Below are 6,076 nucleotides of genomic sequence, written 5' to 3'. Positions count from 1 at the left end.
TAATGCTAATGGGCATACAGATTCACAGAACTATTGGTTGCATGGCAATAACTATGTCCTGGCCAAACCCAATCATCCAGTGTCTTTTGCATGTCGAAAGTGATTTAACCATATGAAAATGCATAGATGTTTTCTGCTGTGTGCTTTATCCACTTCTTACTCTTTTTTCTACCTTCTTTTTTTTTTTTTTTTTAATTCATCTAAGGCAACATCTAAATTTTGCCTGTTATGTCTCAGGCATGAAATTAAACTAATCAACAAATTATAATTTAGGAAGATATTTCCTCATGGTTCTGTGCTAGCAGTGCAGCAAAAGTTAACCTATGCAGTTTGTTTTCTCTGATTCCAAACTTGCAGTTTTCCCTTTGCTAAAACTATCAGGGCTTAGTATTGATCTGATGGATTTTGTTGTACCTTTCTGTATAAGTGACCATTTGGGCCCTAAGTAGTTTAACCACTCCAAAGTATATAATAACAATATATGCCACAAGTTAATCATGTCAAATCATGTTCTGTCACACCCATGGTACCAGAACAGCATCACTGGAGATGTGGCAGATAATTGGGTGTTTACCTGCTAGTTCAGTACCCATAAGTCCAGCTGAAACAACATATGAGAGGTGAGATAAATGAATAGTGAAAGCTGATAGTCAGGTTCACATCTTTTGTCCCTGAAGAAGAAGAAAAAAAAAAAAATAAAAAAAAATTAAAAAAGCATTCACATATTTAAAAAAGTAGGAGTGAATAAATGCACATAATTTCTCACTCACTGTCTGAAAATCACCTGTAGAATTCTCTGTGCTTCAGAGATAGACAGGAAGCCCTGGAAAAACTGTTCAAATACAAAGGGAGTTTCCCCATAATGATCCATGTTTGAGATCCAGCTTATTAATTGCAGCGCGGTTTATCTGACTGTACCTCCCTCTGATTCTAAAAATAGGACTGTCAAAAGGCATTGCTGTATCAGCTGGTTCCTCTCTGCGAGTTAATCTATTATACAAGAAAGGACTTTACAAATGACTACATTAAAGACATCTAATGAAGTCAAAGCAGCTGTTTTAAAACATATTCAAACAAAATCCAGTCAATGAGATTTGGCCTCTGAATTTCATGTTGTACTATTAGGTATGTAAAAATGGAGCTTTTCAGGGAAATGAATTCTTCAATTTAAGTGAAAAGTCAGCCTATTTGAGCACCTCATTATACTCTGTATTGAAGATCTTTCTCATCCATATTATCCTATTAAGGATTGCAGTGATACCCACAACTGCATTCACTGGTTTAATAAAGGACATAAGCAGCACTCATACCAGTGCTTTTGATGCCTCTGTCTTTGTTCAAGCTTCGTTCCTATTTATCTCATCAGAAATTTTGTTACAGGATACGGAATTAAGCCGTGTGTTTTTAACCCAATATGCTGCATTCTGTAAAAATGTAATTTTCTGTGCCTTATAAAATATCAAAGCTTCAGATCATTATTAATTACTGATGCATGCATATTATTCCTCCTACCTACTGACAGATCTTCTTTGAAGCAGAATGGGTGCATTTCCTTCAGGCTATTCTGCCTTAAAAGGGTCAGCTTGAAAACTCGTCTTTGTTATGCCTATCAAATGCAGTATCCACAACGGTAAAAATAACACTTAAGGTTACAGTAACTGAAAGAAGCAACAAATATACACCATCTCTTTGACATCTGTTTACGTGTCCGTCCTAAACAAGCCAGTATAGGCACATCTTCTGTGTTCAAACTCGCTTTTCTCCTTCATTCAACAATCTTCTGCATTTCATCAGGGAATTAAAAGCTTCCTTAATTTTTGCTATTATTATTTTTAATAACTGTGAGTATATTACTTCATCATGCTTCACCAGAAAGTGCATATGTCTAAGCAGAAAGTTAAACACTGCAGGAGGGTCCCTTCGGTTATCCAGAATAAAAAGAAAAAAAGTCAGTCTGGTAGTTCTGGGTACGTTTTATTCCAAGGTGATAAAATGGGGGCATATACATTCCGTTCCCAGTTATGAAAGGGATATCCATTGCATTGAATAGAAGACATAATGCTTAGGAAATCATTTCTGTAAGGGCACAAGCCTGCTTTAATTGCAAGCAATTTGAAATCTGATATCAAAATCAGTGGGAGTAAGTGCAAATAGTTCTTTTTGCAGGAATTGTTTTAAGACATTGTACTTCAGCTAGCAATTCTGACAACCATATTACTAATGAAAGGCCTGGGATATTATTCACAGCTAGAAATACTTACCAGAAGAAAATGGGAGGCCTCCATGATTTGCCCTTATTTATCCCTTTTAATTATCACTATTGCCTTTTGCAAAAGTTACAGTGCTGAATCTGGAAGCCCAGTTTACTGAGGCATGACTCACCTAGAGTAACAGTAGTTGCAACATGGTAAGAGCGTCAGAGGTGATCACTAGTAAGTATAAACAGGAGGAAAAAGCCTGCCATAAAGCAGTTAGTTACAACCTATCATACACTAACCTTGTTAAACCCGAAACATCAAATTACCCATGGCTAGAAAGCTCCTTTCCTTCTATTGTAGAATAAATCCCTATTTAAAAGTGGCATTGTCATGACGAATAAAAAATAAGCAGATGGATATATATGATGGGTGCTTTGTCAAACCATAAGATGTGACATAAATTAGTACAATTTTTATTTAGTTTAGCTCCTTGATCTCTTTCCATCCCTTTTTGCTTTTTCTCTCATACTCCTCCCATTTCCTTTTCCTCCCACTCCCATCCCATCCTACCATACTCTCCGTCTTCTCAATGTTCCCTCCCTACATCCACTGTGTTCATCTTGTTCCAGCTCGTGTTCACTGAACAAAAATATTGCCACAGCAGCATACCAAACAGTACATCTCATCCTCTAGTCGTGGCCTTCAGAGCCTTTTATTCACTGCTTTTTTGCTTCCATACACCGCAAAAGTAGAAGTATCAATTTGCTTGTTCACGTGCCAAGTTGAAGAACATAAACAACCTTCCAGGTAATCTCTTGGCAGAATGAGTTACCCCACAGATATCTTCATTTCAGCAAGGTGACAGAGTGAGTTGCACATATGACTGAAAACAAAGAAACTTTGTGCAAAAGTGCACAGTGCAAGAAATAGCTGTAATGAATTATCCTCTCCATGGATCCTGACAATTCATCATTCCTCTTTGTCTCAGATTACCCACAAAAATTGGTGTAATAATGCTTTGCTTGCCCTCCTCGCTGGATTTGCAAGAGACACTCTGATATCTGTATTCTTTTCTTAGACATATACACACCTGAATTTCATTTATTTCAATGGGAGTTACGCTGCTTCCACCTGGATGGGTAACTCAGCCCTTCTCATTCAAGATTATGTTGCTCTCTGAAGATGTAGGACTCAAGTTTTTTGTTTTGTTTTTTATTAAAAGACATACACACAATCAAAATTTGAACAGAACACAGTTACTCCCATTAAGTAGAGACATGACAGGAAAAGGCAAATAAGAAAAATGAAAAGCAATGCTCCCCTTAAATAAGAATAAATCTGTGTCGTGAAATAGAACATGGAACCAGAAGATGCGTGCTTTCAAGGGAAAGTATGTTAAGTGCTGAAGACATTGACTAAATTGTTCGAGCACACTTCATGCTTACTTAATGACTGATTACTCAGTAATGTTCCCAAGGTCAGCAAATCCTTGAGTGTCTGTCATCCGAATGCCAGTTCCATGAGTTAAAGAGACCAAAATTACCACAACTTTGGACAGCTGACAATTTTAAAGGTTTTGTCTCTTTCTTATATTGTTTATTTAAGAAAAAGAAAAAAAAATATCAGTATTCCACCCATTCCAAGCTGTGTTCTAATAAACAGCACTCACCTCCACTTAGACCTACTTTAACTCCCCAAAATTTTTTAAAAAAGTGTTTTCAAGAAGCCTGTCTTTAATCCTCTCATTTCTCCTCCCAGAGAATATGTACTAGAAGAGGCTACATGACCCAAAGGTCAACAGATTCATGCTCTGGCAATAAATGGAGGAAGCAAATTCCATGGTAATAGATTCCTGTCTTAGATGTGCCCTCCCTCCAGCCCTTCATCTGACCATTAGCTCAAGCTTCTCAGGTATCCCCAGTTCAGCATTATCACAGATGGAGAGGGGACGTTCTTTTTGTTAACTAGGAAAAACGTATTTATGACTTTAGGATATAAATCTAATTCTTTATCTCGTAACCCTAAACATATCAAAAGGCAGCACAGATCACAGAACAAGAGCTTTTCACTGTTTGGCATAGGAAACAGGAGAACATGCACATTTTGTTCCAGCAGGAGCTCCAGGCAGCCTTTAAGGTGTGGCACCACGAAGATCATTTTGCCATGAGCTAATGATGAGGTTTTAATGCACAGATCTACTGAAAGGAAATGTTACAAATGCCAAGTCACTGTTTTCCAGCTTTTTAGACATCTAGAATCAACTTAAGTAAGAATTGGTAAAAACAGCACACACTCCTTCAACTGACTGCAAGTTTATATGGTTCAGGAAAATGTAACATGAAAAGAAAAAACAAACAAACAAAAAAAAAACTGTTCATAACAAAAATGCTATTCCTAGAATTACATTGGAGCATCATGACATTATAGTATAAATTACATCCTCACAGGAGTATTAGAAAAATGGGTAATAAAAAATGCCAATTTATATATACACATGAAACACATCTTTATTGCTAAAATGAAGTGCTTATTGTAGAATTAATTAAGCTATACCATGGTTTAGATTTTATTAACTAGATCTACAAATGATTTGGGTGTCTAACAGCCTTTAGGTAGCCCAGGTTAATATATCAGCATTACCTTAGCCCGTGAATCCCTTTCAATTGCTACTGACATTTGAGGGTATAGCAGGAGATAAGCAATTATCCACAAGCCAGAACATGAAGCTGCTCACAGTTCTACCCTCATGTACAATCTGTACTGAAAATCTCACTACCAACATTTTTGGAGGAGGTAAGAGGGAGCATCAAGGTCAGGGCACATGCACATACATTGGGAAATAGATTCTGAAGTCTCTCTACACAGTTCATTGAATGAACTTGAACTCGTTCTCCTGTTTTTCTGGGAAGTGGCCAAATGTCAAAGTTACTCAGTATTTTGGAAAAAAAAAAAAAAAATCTATCTCAATCTGTCCTGCTATAGCTGCTCTACTTTGTATAAACATTTGTACAGTTGTTGGAATGCATGTGAAACTGAGTCTCCCAAATGATCACTTTAACCAGTGGTTAACCAGGTTAGTCTCACTGGCTCTGCTTCCCAATGGAATGAAACAGCCTTCAGTAGGAGACGCTCACCCAAGCATAATGGAAACCTGTATTCACACATTGCTACAAATCAAACCAAACACAGATCTGAGTACTGGCCTACTATTCTGTATCCTCCCCCACAACACAATATAAAAAAAACCTGTAATACACTACCTATCGAGGGATTTTGTATTGCTTCATGAAAAAAATATTATACTGGAACAAACACTACTCAAAATTCTGAGTAGAAAAAACAAACCATTCCAGCAGTGTGCATCCAGGACTCTATCAACCCAAGAGCCCTATCAGTTGCAGTCAGAGCAGTGACTTCTTGGTGTGAGCACCAAAAGGCAGGGAGAAGAAATGGAGAAAGGTATTGGTCACATCCACAGTGGGCTATCAAATTCCTCAAAATGGTACAGAGAAGACCTTACATAAAAACAGCACAATAGATAGTTTAGCAGGCAGTTCAGTTACTGGAAAAGTCCCTGAACACACCAATCAATTTCCAGAATAGCCTTGCTTCCTATCAGCCCAATGCAGGAGACCCTCACGATTATAGCAGGAAGAGGTTATCTTGTAGTGCATAGAGCCATCCCAACCTTTAAAAGCTGCCCATGTAAGTATCTGTCAACAGCCTTAAACTAACAGTGTTTTGCTTTTAATCAAGAAAATTTAACTCAAATTTATCCTGAGCAAATAAAGCCATTTAGTGACAAGTTGTTAGGCTCTGGAAGATTACCCTTTCTTAAGATAAAGGAGTAAATGTACTTCCTCCCACCTTTAGCCAGT

Source organism: Lagopus leucura, unplaced genomic scaffold, assembly GCF_019238085.1.
Source record: "Lagopus leucura isolate 7727_CA_CO unplaced genomic scaffold, USGS_WTPT01 Super-Scaffold_73, whole genome shotgun sequence".
NCBI classification, from domain to species: Eukaryota; Metazoa; Chordata; class Aves; order Galliformes; family Phasianidae; genus Lagopus; species Lagopus leucura.
This window is presented reverse-complemented; position numbering follows the sequence as displayed.